The sequence below is a fragment of the Cebidichthys violaceus genome, unplaced genomic scaffold, assembly GCF_023349555.1.
Source record: "Cebidichthys violaceus isolate CVI_PGR_0920_01 unplaced genomic scaffold, fCebVio1.0.p SCAF_255, whole genome shotgun sequence".
NCBI lineage: Eukaryota > Metazoa > Chordata > Actinopteri > Perciformes > Stichaeidae > Cebidichthys > Cebidichthys violaceus.
Window position 1 is genome coordinate 46,763 of NW_027176434.1, and position 15,738 is coordinate 62,500.

The following is a 15,738-nucleotide window of genomic DNA, read 5'->3' on the forward strand; positions in this document are numbered from 1 at the left end:
GTCTACTCATGTTTTCATTGACAAAGTGTCGGTCTATTCTCTGGAGCTGTAAGTCAAATTGCAAAATTGACAGCATTTTTTATGACCACTGATTGTTGTAAAAGTGCAAATTGATTGAGGATTGATTTCAACATTCACACAACTGTCACTTAAAATCCTAAATGAAGGAACATCTCAACACTTTTGAAGTTATTGGATTGAATTTTTTGGGGCAATTTGATCAAATTTGAGCTGCAACGCCTCCTTCAAATAGTGTAAAAGTTTAGAAGTTTCAGTTATTTGAACAATAACAGCAGCAGCAGAAGGTTCTATGAAGTAGCTGAACGTAAACCGACCCATCAGCCAGGCTGTTTGCAGGTGACCCTGGATTCAGAGATGACGGTCCGGGTTCTCAGCCCTTCCCTCTCAAAAGTTAAAAAAGAAAAACCTTGTCCTAAACTTCAGACGACTCTTTCTTTATCCGGTCTCATCTCTTTGCTCTTGGCGGTTCCTTCTGGCTCGGTAACCCTGAGGTCAACTCCATCAACCGGTGAGGTTTGATCAGCCTCAGAACTTTCTCACGTCACCTATCTGTGTTTTCCGGGTCTCTGCAGGTTTTTGTCAGATGGTTTCTTTTTTTTTTCGTCTTTGCTCTTGTGAAATAACACCACGCACAAAACAGGCTGGGTGATTTAACAGTTTTTAATCATAATTTTTGTACAATAGATTTTACATTTTCACAAGCTAAGAAGTTAATGATGCCGGATGGCTGAGGGAGTCTGCATCTCCAAAAAGCCATTTTTGGTATTTTGTAACAACAGATGAGATGGACAGCAAACATATTCAACATCTTTCACTTTTTTTTTTTTTTTTTCCTCTTAAAATCCCTTACATCAGGAGGACCTGACCCAAGGCCTCCTCTGAGGCCTCCTGAGCTCAGAGGAGCTCCTTAAAGAACGGCGGAGCACTGAAGCGCCGCCGCAAACGTCACGTTGTCTCACACTCCCGGGCCGAAGAAGATACGACACGGGGATTCAAATAAAAACATGAACAGACGTACCGTAAGACACAATTCTGAGAAACGTAACCAGTCCCAGTTTTTTGTCGTGAAGCCGCTCGCGAGCAAACTTTCCCTCCACACTTCACACATTCAACTCGTGGACATTTTTTCGCCCACTTTTTGCCACCTCTGGTCAAATACACCATAAAAAATAAGCCTTTTCAATGGTATGGTATAGAATATATTTGTCTTTAACATTGATTTATTTCCTTCTCAATCACCATGCGTTGACAATCTTCTTTTCTTGCTTCAACCTGTAGTTATTTGTCACCATAATTATTTATTTTTTTAGCAGTAAAACCAAAATAATCACGGCAACGGCGCTGAAAAGTCTTCAAAAAAGGTCGCACGATTTAAGCATGAGCTCTCTGCGCCCGGTCCACCTTGTCAACTTCAAAACTCTTCAAAAACAGCGAAAATTAGTAAAAGATAGAAAAATAAGTTCAAATCTTAAGCCAAAAAAAACTCAATACTATATTTAAGCGACATCATAAATGGGGCTATGGTACAAAACAATATGGGAAATACAGTCGTACATAACTACAGTAGGAGAGTTACATTGATATCCTCTTTCTCAGATGCAATAATATTCCATAATCATGTACATACTGGAAGAAATATACACAATAAAAAAAACAAAAACAATGTTCTGGTTTATTCAATGTACTCTGAATGTCAAAATAGCTCACAATGCTCTGGAATAGAATATTCATCAGACATTTATTTGTCCAATTTATAGTTTCAGCCAAGTACATACAGTGCATATACCATGTTTATGCTCGGTAAATAACATTTCAGTTCTACTATACATTAACCGTGTTTTTTGAGAAGCTACATAAACCCAAGCAGCGTGTCATAAATGCTCCCGTCCGTGTCCAAGCGGCTGAAGCAGCTTGCTGAACATGCCGCGGTGATGCGTGTAAACGTCTCGATCACGCGTCGTAAGGAAGTGTCCTTTTCCTGCGAGGACAATTCTAAAACCACACGCCTTCATCTGAAAAGCAGCCGTCTACGTGTGAGAAATTAACATGATTACGATGCAGATACGGAGCAGATTCAACGGAAAAACGCGTGAACGGTTTACGTACGGTACACAAGTCACGTATGCTGCGAACTTCGCTTTCGTAACGCGACAGAATTGACCGTTTGCCGGAACCCCCCCCCCCCCCCTCCCCCAAGCGATGATTCCTCGGTCGAAATTGAACAACTGTTAGTGACAGCAGCTTTGTAGTCCAATCAACATGCTGGAGCAACTAAAACGATCCATAGTCTGTACCCAACGACGACAGAATGATGAGAATAGATTGAACAGTACGACTTCTCGGCGGCTAATGTTAGCGCACCGGGCTAAATATTGTTCTAGACGCATTAGAATAGAGTTACTTCCACAGCCGAGGGGAATATCAAGACTTTGAGGAGCACAGAGGCTCTTCATGCTGAAAAAAAGCTGTATTGTTTTGTTTTTTTTGGCAGTGATTTCAACACAAACACAATAGATGTTACATCATTTAACCTGCCTCCTCCGGTTTATACGAGAATCAACTGAATCAAGACAAGACCGGCCTCCAGCTGAGCTAGAACGTTCACGACGGAAAATGACTTGAGCCAATCGGATTTCAACAAAAAGCGTGAGGGGGCCACTTGAATCCCCCCCCTCAATATTGAAAGTATTAGATTGGTCTAAACTGACAGCATCCCGCTCTCTGTGGCTGGGCGGGGCAGGCTAGCCCACGCCACAGACCAGGACCGTAAAGTAGCCGGCATCACAAACTGAGAAGTAAAACGAACACCGACAGGTTGGGATTGGCCCGTCCCAAACTTCCCGAGGGCCTGTCCGCCCCTGAGCATATACCACAGCTAACTACATGATGTCATGGGGTTACAAGTTGTGTTAGAACAAGTCTGGGACATCCACAGTTGTAATGAGAGAAAGTAAGACGAGTGGGGCTTAGCAAAAGGTCAATATCAAGAGATCACTCCCTCCCCAAACAAGTGTTGACATTTTTACAATTGAAGCAAAAAGTCGAACGCTGAACTGACAGAAAAAAAAGGAGGTGTTGAGCTTTGGCGCGATGGAGCTGTGAGTTACCATTGAATATATATATATATATATATATATATATATATATATATATATATATATATATATATATATATATATACTCTACAACAATATCTTATCCACAGCTCGTTTTTTTGTGGACGCAGTGAGTCAAAGTACATCAAAAATAAAAGAAGAAGAAAGAAACTCATTCGGGTAAAGCTGCAGCAGCTTCTCTGGCACCTTCCACAGAGGAACGCTGAGCGCGGCTCGGACTTCGAACAATTACAAGTATGTACAATCACTAATGAGTGGATTCAGCAGCGTGTGACCTACACCCCTGTGACCTCGGAGCATCGATCCAGCTGTTTAAAAAGAAGAGTAAAGGGAGTAGAAAGCGGGGGCGCAGTGTGTGTCTCCGCTTCTGTGTTTTTGTCTGAATGTGTGAACATGTGCGGTGTGTGTTTGTGGGTCTTTGCCTGTGTGCTTTTGCCAGCGGCGACGTGTGTTCAGTACGAGCTACAGTAAAAGACAAATTTTGGGGCGCAGATGTTCTAACTGCTCTGACGTTTCAAGTTATTTACCCTGAAGTTCATTTAATTTTTTTTTTTTGTCATAAAAATGTAAAATACCAGATCACGTCATTATCAAAACATACACAAACCACAGAGGAGACCGAATAACACCTACAAGGCTGCCCAGGTGATGACATGTAGCCATTACTGAACTGACTGTGACTTTTGAGCAAAAGATCCCACCAATAGCCTCAACACACAAACAGACGCGGGTGACGCCTCTGAGAAATCAATGCTATTTTACACTGCGTTCACCTTTCCAGGAGCCACCCGCTGTGGTTTATTGGAATGTAGTCCTACAGTAGCAACACGGAAGCTTTAAACCGAAGGGAACACACAGCCAAACTGAGTTAACACATATAGACTACGACTTTAGCACACAGCTGCAACGCAAAAAACAACAAAAACAACAACAGAATTCATTAAAAAAACAAACATCGTAGGAATTAAAAAGAGAGCGAGAATCCAGAGGGAAATAAAAGTAAAACAGGTATTACTGAGAAGAAAGATTATAATTTCTTGTTTTGCTTTTTCTTTTATACAAATGTGTGTTTCGTCAGTCCGTTGCAGTTTGTTGCTGTGAAGCGGCGAGGCTACAAGAAGCCGGGCGAGGAGAGCGCTAGCGGGCCGCAGTACCACAGCCAGAGCAGCGGGGGCAGCAGAGAGGCCGGACCCGCGGGCCGCCTGGAGACGGCCGAGCTCCTCGCGATGGCATTGGATGTACTCTGACCGTCTATCTGGGGGTCCTGGGGGAGAGACGGAATCACAGAGCACAAATTAAATTAGATTATGTTCTCACTGCAATGGAACTGCACGACCATGTCGCTTGGAAACCAGTTGCTTTGGACCGCACCGCAGCGTGAATACTGCCAAAACGCACCGCGCCACGGGTCGAACTGCACAGGGTTTCAGCAAAGACGTGCTAAAGCTAACTGGCTCTTCAATGGAAATGATTTCCACGTCCATCTTCTACATGAACGTGAGGACGCTGACTTTTAGTCTATTCCTTTTTGCTCCATTACAGCAAAGAGTTAAGCATGCTGTCAGTTTTCTCGCCATTAAATACATAACAGAGTCAGCTGGACAAATCGCGAATGCAATGCTAGGTGGCTAGCTAGCAGCGAGGGTCATTTCAACCTGCAAAATCAACAGTTGCCTTCTAAAAAAAGAGGAGCGATCTGTCATATACTCATTTCTGAAATCAGAAACCCATTGTTCCAAACATTATGACAAACGTTGGACGGCAAATATGCCACAATTTAATTCTAAACTGTAGCTAAGCAGGGCAGGATTAGCAAAAAATCACACACACACACACACACACACACACACACACACATATTCCTATATATGTGGTTTATGAGGACAAACAGCATATGCTCTGGATAATACACAAAGGTTAGTATCTATAAATTCCTTTTTTTTTTAAAGATTAACCTCACGTAGTCTTGGATAATGTGAATATTCAGAGTGGTTTCCACACTATTGTCGCTGGTCCGAATGTCCAGATGGCGGCATGAGAAAGTTCCATGAATCAGCTGTGGCAGGTGCCTCTGGATCTCATCCACAGCAGACTCTGGGATCTCTTTCAAGACAGCTTGATAAACGACCACCAAAAAGCATCTACAATGGTGTAAAATGCTGCCAAGCATTTCCAGCATCAAGTGCCATTGTCAAGTTTTAGATATGTAGGTCTTTCATTTATTTTATTTTCATTTATGCATCACACATTGGAGAAAGGCATCGTGATTATTCTTTCTGCCAGCACCGGCATCTTTAGTTTGCAGTTTAATTCATGCGTGCAAGATGTGGCAAACCTCAAGTTTAATTCAATTAATTTCACCTATAAAAACTATTAAGCGTATTCATCTTGTATGACACAGTAAAAAATCAAAAGGTTGTTCTCGTAATTAAAATGCCACAGTGGAGAGCAAAAACCTGTGTGTGTGTGTGTGTGTGTGTGTGTGTGTGTGTGTGTGTGTGTGTGTGTGTGTGCCATCATGCGTAAACTCTGTAGAGCTTCACCACCGGTCTTTTGCTTGCTAATAAAGCCGCAAGCTAGCGGCTGGGTCATCTCCTTCAGACCTGTCCCTGCCTCTATTAAATGTCAGTCCAGTGCATAACACTGCCTTATTATTGTACAATGACATTTACAGTGAACTTTAAAAGCCACCAGATAAGCAACAATTCCATTTAAGCCTCAAAGGAACTACAAAGACCAGGAGTTTACTAAGGAGGCGGCGAGGATTGACGCCGCAATCGCAGTCGGTGGGGAGGTCAGAGACTTCCAACGTGGAGGTGGGATTACAGCGTGTGATTATTTGATAGCTCGCGGTCTTTAATGAGATTGTTTGTTTCTTCTGGTGTGAAGGTGAATCGTTGGTCCAGGTTTTGACAGGCTGTGATATTTTTTTTCCCAAATGATAGACTTTGATAGTCTTTGATTGGACAACGTGTCCCTTTACCACCAATGCATAATATTGCAGGCACATCGTCAGTGCATGTATCTTTGTTTTTCGTTTTGTTGTATTGTTATAGCTCTATAGCTCTGAGCTGCCTTACAAATACCCCTTTGACTGCAACATAACCGTGGCAAAGAGGTACAAAGTTGAGGAAGGTTTAAGTTGAAGTAAAGTAAAGTTAGGAGGGGACAGTGACAGTCAACAATGGCTGCCCAGATGGTGAGATGGTGAGGTACATTCCTTGAAACTATTCCAACCTTGAGTTAAATTAATGTCTTCACGTATTTTTTTCCGCTCCACCCAAAAGATATTTAGTTTCCTTAAACTGACCGGCTGGAATGCTCTTTGTTCGACTAGCATAACATTTGTTATTCATCGTCTCATTCATAAAGTTCATTTTACTACATATCTGACTTACCACACAGAAGACACCATCCACGGTGGAGTTGGACTTCAGCTTCTGCGCCTGCAACAGAAAGACGTAGAGAATCTCAAGCCACGTTACGACGCAAAACACCCACAAAAAAACCCCAGTTTGTTTACCGTGACGACGATAAAAGATCCAAACGTCAAACAACTTACGTATCAATAAAGTTTCAAGGTTAACCCGCATCTTAAAGTTTGCACGTTATGTAAGGACAAAGAAGTGTTTTAAGCGCTTTGTCAACTGAGAGCGAACTGAGCGCGCTCAGAGGATCTGCAGTAATTAATTTGCTTTGATCGACAATCGATGGAACAATCTGCGATCTAATCAGACTGAGCATATTCTGTCAATATGTTGACACAACAGGTACGAACATCACACACACACACACACACACACACACACACACCCGTGTTCAAACACTGTGACTGAACTTCAAATGAGCATCACATTCAATCTGAACGTTTATGAAAGCTCGGCGCTGATCCGATCACAACAACAGATTGGAAACTGACGCTAAATTGGAAAAAAATAAATAAAAAATGTTTAACTACAACAACCTTGGATAGTTTACCCTGAGAGCCTGTTAAACTTTTACAGCCTCTGATATTCAGAGGAGACGAGTGAGAGGCTGAGCACAGAGGGACAGTCAAACCCAGACTTTGATTTCATCTCAGAGTTATCATTCAATGGCAGTCGCCTTTGATTCTCTCTCTCACACACACACACACACACACACACACACACACACACACACACACACACACACACACACACTCATCTTCCACGTGTGTAAATGGAGGTTGGGGGCCGCTGTGTGTGCTTTGATTGCTTCAATGTGTTTTTCATGTAACTTACTTCGTATTAATGAGCTTATTAATTCCAAAACAACTCTTTTGATTTATAACCTTTCAGGGTTCATGGAAACCAACGGTGACGTTCAGCAGGCAGTGGTTGAGGTCTGCGTATGTTTGAGCCACTAAAACACTCGGTTAACACTTATCAAATATCAAAGTAACACCGCACCAAACTTCAAACATTTACTCCTACAAAGGCCATCGCTAGAAATATGCAGAATCGTCTGAGATGGATGTAACTTTAGTATCTAAGTACATTGTTAAAGGATAAGGATGCACCTTGTTAAAGAGCATAATTGTGTATTCGAGGCCTGATAGCTCCAGTTTAAAATGAATGTATGAAGGAAAAAAACGTGTGCAATCAAGTCATGAACCAGAAAAATAAATAAAAGCACAAACAAACATGACATTTGTTCATTAGTATTTCTCACTCTCTTTTACTCTTCAGGTAGATTTGGTAAAAAGTGATGCAGCTGATTGCATGACGAGGCGTCGTAATCAGCATCTGAGCTTCTCTTCTGTGTATTTGGTAAATAAAGCATCTGATTAGAAGGTTTACAGATTTTCCCCGTTGCCCCTGACGACCTGCGTACTGCATCTCTGCAGGACAGACGCTGTAAGTGAATGTATGAATGGCTGCTGGGTATTTATTTGTGTGAAGGTGTGTGTGAAGGTGTGACAGGATAATAAATGGCTCCGGCATTCACGGCATCGTGAATTCAGACCGAAAATAGGGACGCGCAGGAAGTTGCCGGCATTGCGATACAGAAAGCGGGTCACTGTATTCTGTTATTACGCCTTTTGCTTCGGCACTAAATGAAAAAGAAAAAAAAGGCTCAGGTGGAACGACGGCTATAAATCATGGGGTGTGTGTGTGTGTGTGTGTGTGTGTGTGTGTGTGTGTGTGTGTGTGTGTGTGCGGGCCTCCGTTCAAAGATCACAACAGAAGAAGAAGAAGAAGAAGCGAGGAATTCAAAGTGTGAGGCGCTCAATGATTAAACACAACAGTTTGTGTTTCGTGATGAGTTCCCATCTGTGTTGGGAGTCGTGGTTTAGATGTATTAGTCTTCACAACTCAGAGAGATCATTACGATATTACACTTTTACAGCTCGTTGCTGAAGTCTAGTAATCCTGAGGGCGCTTTGAGAGTTTTCACAAAAACACATTTGGAGATTTAAACGATACGCGAGTGAATCTTAGAACGCAGATTCCATTTGGAAAGTAGGGCTCCATCTGCCACTGCTGATGTTTTCACTGCCGCAATGTCTCCGCTGTGATTCAAAACTAACAAATTCAGCAATTTAGAGGCTGACTTTTACAAGGCGTGTCTTGCCGCGTGGACACAACTAATGGGACAATCTGTGACCCGGAAGGGTCAAGTGACTCCCCAAAGAACCGCCAGTCAAAACACGAGGTCAGACCTTCCACTTCTACGAGTAAACAGAAAAGATGTGCAATGTTGATCAATCTGGAATCATATCTAACAAATGCTGCATTTTGACTATGTTTTCCTTACTTACCTGTAGTACTGTCTGGCCACAGTACCACAGAAAACCACATAACCTTTGGACGAATACTTTAATATTAAACATCTGCAATGCTTATTTTCCGACTCGCAAATATTTGTATGTCAACAAACTCAAATATATATTCTTGCCTTGTGTCCACGTGTTTCTCATTTGCCTAATACCTGCCCGTTCTGAAAAGTCACATTAGCATGAGGGTTGATTTACATATTGGTCCAGGGCACTTCCTGCCTGCTTGGGAGTCAACTATATTCATAAGAACAGGCGGATGGAGCCCTGGGGCTTGTAAACTGTGTGTGTGTGTGTGTGTGTGTGTGTGTGTATAAGTTGTTTTATCTGTGGTGGGTTTGCTCTGGGGCCAACTCTGTTGTGTGATGAAACGTAAAAGTAGTCCTGTAGGTTTTTAAATTTCCTCTCAAAACTCAAGAAGAAGAAGAAGTCGTGAAGAAGAAGAGGAAGAAGAGAAAGAAGAAGAGGAAAAAGAAGAGGAAGAAGTCGTGAAGAAGAAGAAGAAGAGGAAAAAGAAGAGGAAGAAGTCGTGAAGAAGAAGAAGAAGAAGAGGAAGAAGTCGTGAAGAAGAAGAAGAGGAAGAAGAAGAAGAAGAGGAGGAAGTCGTGAAGAAGAAGAAGAAGAAGAAGAGGAAGAAGTCGTGAAGAAGAGGAAGAAGAAGAAGAAGAAGAAGAAGAAGAAGAGGAGGAAGTCGTGAAGAAGAAGAAGAAGAGGAAGAAGAAGAAGAAGAAGAAGAAGAGGAAGAAGAAAAAGAAGAAGAGGAAGAAGAAAAAGAAGAAGAGGAAGAAGTCGTGAAGAAGAAGAAGAGGAAGAAGTCGTGAAGAAGAAGAAGAAGAGGAAGAAGTCGTGAAGAAGAAGAAGAAGAGGAAGAAGAAAAAGAGGAAGAAGAGGAGGAAGAAGAAGAGGAAGAAGAGGACATTGTAAAGGCTCTGTGATGCGGTGCTTTGACCATTCTAATGCTGTTGATAAGCACATTTAAGGTTCACCACCTTCATCATCTCAGTTTAGCATGTTAGCATGCTAACATTTGCTAATGACAATCTCTCCATTATTTGCTGCGGTGTTTAAGCCTGAACCAGTCGACAGACCGACATGACTAAAAACACTAAAAACACTAAGAGCTACACTCTGTTTTCATCAAACCTGAATTGAGAACACTGACAAACTGAAAGGTCTTCATCTTCATCTTCCATTCTTCTCTTTCAAGCTATGGAAAACACACCACTGTTACATGTTGCTGGGCTGTCATTGGCTGGATGTTAAGACCAAGCAAGGTTCTGAGTCACTGGTTGATGGTTGTTATCGTGTGTGTGTGTGTTGTGTGTGTGTGTGTGTGTGTGTGTGTGTGTGTGTGTGTGTTGCGTGTGTGTGTGTGTGTGTGTGTGTGTGTGAGAGAGAGACAGATCAATGAGAAGAGGCCCTGTCCCTCGAGTGTGTCATTACAACAGCACAGCCTGCCTTGATGCCAACGTACACAACTCACAAAACCCTACGCGCATAAAATCAAACATCCACGCAGTGCGGTCACACTCCACCATACTGAGGAGCTGCACACACACACACACACACACACACACACACACACACACACACACACAAATACACTAGAAAAGTGCTTTAACACAACTCTCTTATCAACTTGTACTTGACGTGTTATCAGAGCAGTGCCAACAGCACACACGCACCAGTACACCAGCAAAGCTCATTATCAGTGCAGACCGCGTGTGTGTGTGTGTGTGTATGTGTGTGTGTGTCAGCGAGTCAGCGCACTGGCATTTGTGTGTATTTGTGTGTAATTGCATCTGTCTGTGTGTGTGTGTGTGTGTGTCTGAAATAAACCTTTTAGCTTTTGGTGGCTGACAGATGAAAAGAAACTACTGGCCAGAATTTTTTTTATCACCCCCCCCAAGCCACCAGCTTTTTACAATCGCTGTTTACATTTATTATTTAGCACGTCAGCTTGGTCTCACGTGTGATCCTCGAGCAATATTTTACAGTAGCGTGCTGTATTTTAGGGATCGCAACTGTTTTGGTTCACTCTCACCACGCCTGGTTCCAGCAATAGCTGGTGAACACAGCGGTGCTATAGAGCCGGGCGTTACCTATCGGAGATGGTGGAGACCAAAACAGAGGTAAAAGAAGTGCGTGTTTAAATCAAGAGTCGTGAATGCTTACGTCCTCTGGAACAGTTTAACACAGTGATAATAAGTCAACACTGTGTTTACATCTTGTTCTACTGCCCCCCCCCCCCCCCCCCCCCCCAAAGTGCCAAAAACAATCAAAAACTGTATTTTGAAATGTGAATAAAGATGTTTTTGCTCAGTTAAGAAAAGCACAAACTGCTGCAGTAATGCGTTTAAAACATTTGCAGGGGAAAACTGGTGATTTTAAGCCACAACATAAACAATACCCTCCTATGCAGCGTGGAGCATCATAAACAATAACTGCAACATAAAGCGGTGTTTATAGAGACGCTTGCGGTTAATGATTAATGTGGATTTCAGTTTGAAACAGCTGCAGGATCTTCTGTTACTGCGGGTAAACAACAACTTGATTTGACGATGCTTAGTCGTATTATTATTATTATTATTATTATTATTATTATTATTCTAATTATACGTGTCGTCGCTCTGCTGGTAATGAACAGCATTAACCCCACTTCCTCCCTGACCCGGGGGGAGGATTGCTGCTTGTGATCCCCCGGTTTCATCAGCCGGATAAACTGTTGTTCCTGTAGAGCAGGAGCGGCTGCTCCAACTTCCAGTGCCTTATCAGGCACACACACACACACGTATACAGATGGATCAATACACACGAGTGTGTCAACAGCAGGACTGACGAGGGGGAAGGAGTCACGGTCACTAACATGTTGATGCTATACCACAAGTCCTATTTCATGTTCCAACACTTTCGCTGAATGATTTGCTGCAGTGAGATTCTGCAGGAAAACCGAGCGTCATTTGGAACCATTTTACCGGCTATAATGATTAAAAAACAAACTATTTTGGAAAAGTTACAACGTCAGTGTCCTCCTCGCTGGTGTTTTCCTTATTATTTCAGTTCAACATGTTGCACTTTCTGACAGTAGAGCGTCGTGCATCCCAGCTGTGCCACTGTCACATTACACTGGTATGGTTTCAATGCTACGGCTAACGGCAAACAGCTACCTAATCACCAGCTCACTGTCACAAGTCCAACATGCTACTTTTAGTTCTGGTGTGGAATCAACCAGCAACAATGTTTCACTTTCTCCACCGATTAACGGTCGTTTGCTGTAAACTGCTCTCTATGCGTTTGTATGGTTTTACGTTTTTTGAAATGTTTTCATGTTATGGGATCAGATTTCTCCCAGACTGACCGAAACCCTTGAGCCTCAGAACATGTGTGTATGTGTGTGTGTGTGTGTGTGTGTGTCTAACCTGTAGGCTGCCACAGAAGTGGTAGATGCCAGGGTCTGTGTTGATGTTGTTGTCGATGGTGTTGGGCTTGCGTTCGCGGCTCCTCTGGTAGGGGGTGGTGGTGGAGGTGGTGGTCTGGACCGGGGACATCGGCTGCCACACTCCCACATCCGTCCCATTCCCAAAGGCCTGGATGGCATTACCTACAGAGGGACAGTGAGGGACAAGAAGCACGTCAGTAGATAATCAACGCAAACACACCAACGCTTGGACAGCAGTAATGTTCCTGGAGGTTAACTCTGCGTTACCGTGATGTTCTACTCGGATTAAACACTCCAAACACTTCACCTGACGAGCGTTGACTTTAAGAAACGCTGAGCTGGGAAATCATTCGCTTTATAAGCCGCAACAGAAACACTGCTGTGTAATTGCGAGCAGGTCCCTTCAGCAGAAAAGCTGGATCTTATCATGAATCAGGCGCTTGTTGGTCCCCATGTTAGAATAAAGCTTTATATCGCGGCCGGCCTAAACCACAATTAAAGGCGAGTTAGAAGGTACTTATGTTTTGTTATCGCTCCCCCCCCCCCCCCCCCCCCCCCCCACCATTATAAATTCACCACACAGTCAAAAACCTGAGTGCTGAGGTGGCTATTTACCATTAGAGTCCATTAGTGGCCCTATTAATAGCGTCCTGTGGCTTTGATGTAAAAGACACAGGCGTCGGAGGAAAGCTGAGCTTTACAGAGCCGCTGTTTCAACGCAACGATATTCTTCCCTCATGACCCCGATACATAAAGGGTCTTTGACCCCACTGAAACATGTGTACATACGTGTGCAAAGACACACGGGTAAGTCGACATGGTGCACAGCATGGATGATTGTTGTTCAGTGTATTCCTGACCAGCCTTTCAGAGGTGTGGTCGTGTGCACAGGAACCCTGTCCTGCCGTTCCACATGTCTTCAAAATAAGCTAATGTATATGAATTTAACCATCAATCAAGAGATAAAAACGTACCATCAGAGGCTGTAATTTGTCTCATATCAAAATAAAAACATCTTTTCATACAGAGGTTAGAAGGCAGCTTGCATTGTTCCTCTCTCTGCACAAATACTCCAAACACAAATACTCCAAAGACATTGGAAGCATCCATTCAAGCGTGAATCACAACAAGTAGATGTTTGGCTGTTATGTATAATTTCAGCACCTGTCTGAATAACTGCCGTGTCTCTGAATACGATGTCTGTCGGCAGCAGCCTGGAGGACGCTTCAAGTCAACGTTCGACGTTTGCTTCTTTAATTCATGGACACAATATAACAAACACAGAGTCAGTAGATCAGCAAAACGCTCACGCCGGTCCTTCTTCTTCTTGTTGTTTTTTTGGCATAAACCTCTTGCTGAGTAACAGGTACGCCGTGAGCCTCTTTGGATTTTGCGAGGTCTGAAGTCGGCAAATGTGCTGACTCAAGTCCACACCGCGGCATCTCACGGCCCTCTCTTTATGTATTTGACCTTTTATTCTAGCAAGATTATTCCCAATGAGATTTTAAATCTCTTCCATCTCCAAGAGAGTCCTGGCCAAGAAGACTTCAAACAAACAGCATAGGTCGCACTATCATCGCTGCAGGGCTGGCAACAATCAGCATCGGTGAACGATGATTAACCGGCAGGTATGTCTCCAAAACGTGACCCCCCCCCCCCCCCGCCGTCTCCTTACGATCTTTTCTAAACTTCAGGAGGCATGCATCTTCAGCAGGGTTCAGGGCCGTCCACACCGAGAACGGTAACTATGGCGATAACGGTTTAAGCGTCCGCGCCGATGAACCATGGCGTTCTCCAGCTGTGTGTCGGAGCCCCAAAAAGAAAAAGGATATTCGTGACCAGCTGCTGCTGTACGTGAGAAATGAAGATGATGATGTTAACAATAAGAGTAAGAAAGCAGTTGGAAAGTGTTCTGGTGTTCGTCTCTCCAGGCTGGACTGGACTTTCTGTTCCTTCCCTTCCGCTAAAACGTACCCTGACCCTCAAAAGAACCTTTGAGTCAGTTCCACTCTGCAACATTTAATAAACGTGACTATTAATCTTCAGCTGAGTAGATCCGGACACTCCCTCGACTTCATCTGCTGTGCCGGATGGACCTCTGGTGAGACCAGACGTCTCTCTCTCTCAATAAGGGAAATCATGCATTGGTATTTTATTGGTTATTAGTTGATATATTGTTGTATATTGTTGGAAGGGATTAGAGCAGAGCCCTGACTCTGAAATAAACTTATGAACGCTACTTCCATTTTCTAGTAAAATGGTAAAAAGCTGGCGTTCGTATCTGAGATGCAATAATCAGCACAAAATAAGTGATTTGTGTCGATATCCTGCAGCTCACCAGTGGGCGCGTGAGTATTTAATTTTTGCTCATGTGTGTGTGTGTGTGTGTGTGCGATCGTGTAGCTTTGTGCCGAGACAGCAGAAGGCTGACGAGCGTATTGTCGGCGTTGATGGACTCTTTCCTGGCTCCTCACCTCAAGCTCAGTTATACTCACAGCACTGTGTGTGAACAACTGTTCATCTCAAATCACGTCTCAGGATGTCAGACGTACATGTGTGCTTATTCGATATCTTTATTTTTGTAAATATAAATGAAAAATAAGACACCGTCTGACACCTGCATAGATTCAGCGTCCTCTCCGAATTGTTATGACCGTATCAGTCATATTTAATCGACGTCGCTCTTAAACGGCGGCTCAGAGGCACGTCTCGTTTCGTTAAACGCTCGTTAACTTGACTCGTCTCTTCCTCGCCTCCTCCTCCTCTGTTCTGCTCGCATCTCCCGTGGGCGGGACTGAGACGAAGGAGAGGAGGCGAGGAAAGGAGTTGAGCACGCACAAACTGTGAAATGGGAATAAAAAAATTAAAAAAAAGCCCCTTAGTCTGATTATTTTAAGTATTTTAAGTCGCTTCTACGGACGATCGCCGATTTCGGGAACGGATGACATCATCACACTCGATCTGAAACCGCATCAGGTGTGAAAAACAAACTGCCGTTATCGTCCTCATTCTAACCCATCAAAACAGACTCTTTTTAAGGAGTGATGATCGCAACTAATGTCCTGACTTTCCCAAAAATATCCCACTTACTTTCAAGGTCTAGAAAGTGGTCCTCGAGAAGATAAAAGCACACACACACACACACACACACACACACACACACACACACACACACACACACACACACACACACACACACACACAGAGTTTTTTGCAGCAGATATCTGTGTGTCTGCGTTCCCACTTTATCTCACTTTACACGTACGACGTTTGCTGTAATACTAGAATCACCACCGGGTGGGATGGAGTGACCTTTGCACATTCAGAGCGTGTTCCAGAAATGGGGAACGCATCGGACTGGCTTT

General features: G+C 43.4%; 1 pseudogene; it reads right to left on the bottom strand.

Annotated features, from left to right (window-relative positions):
• Positions 1-665: 665 nt before the first annotated feature.
• LOC137879769 (GDNF family receptor alpha-1-like) overlaps positions 666-15,738 on the bottom strand; it is a 22,819-nt pseudogene continuing 7,746 nt past the window's right edge.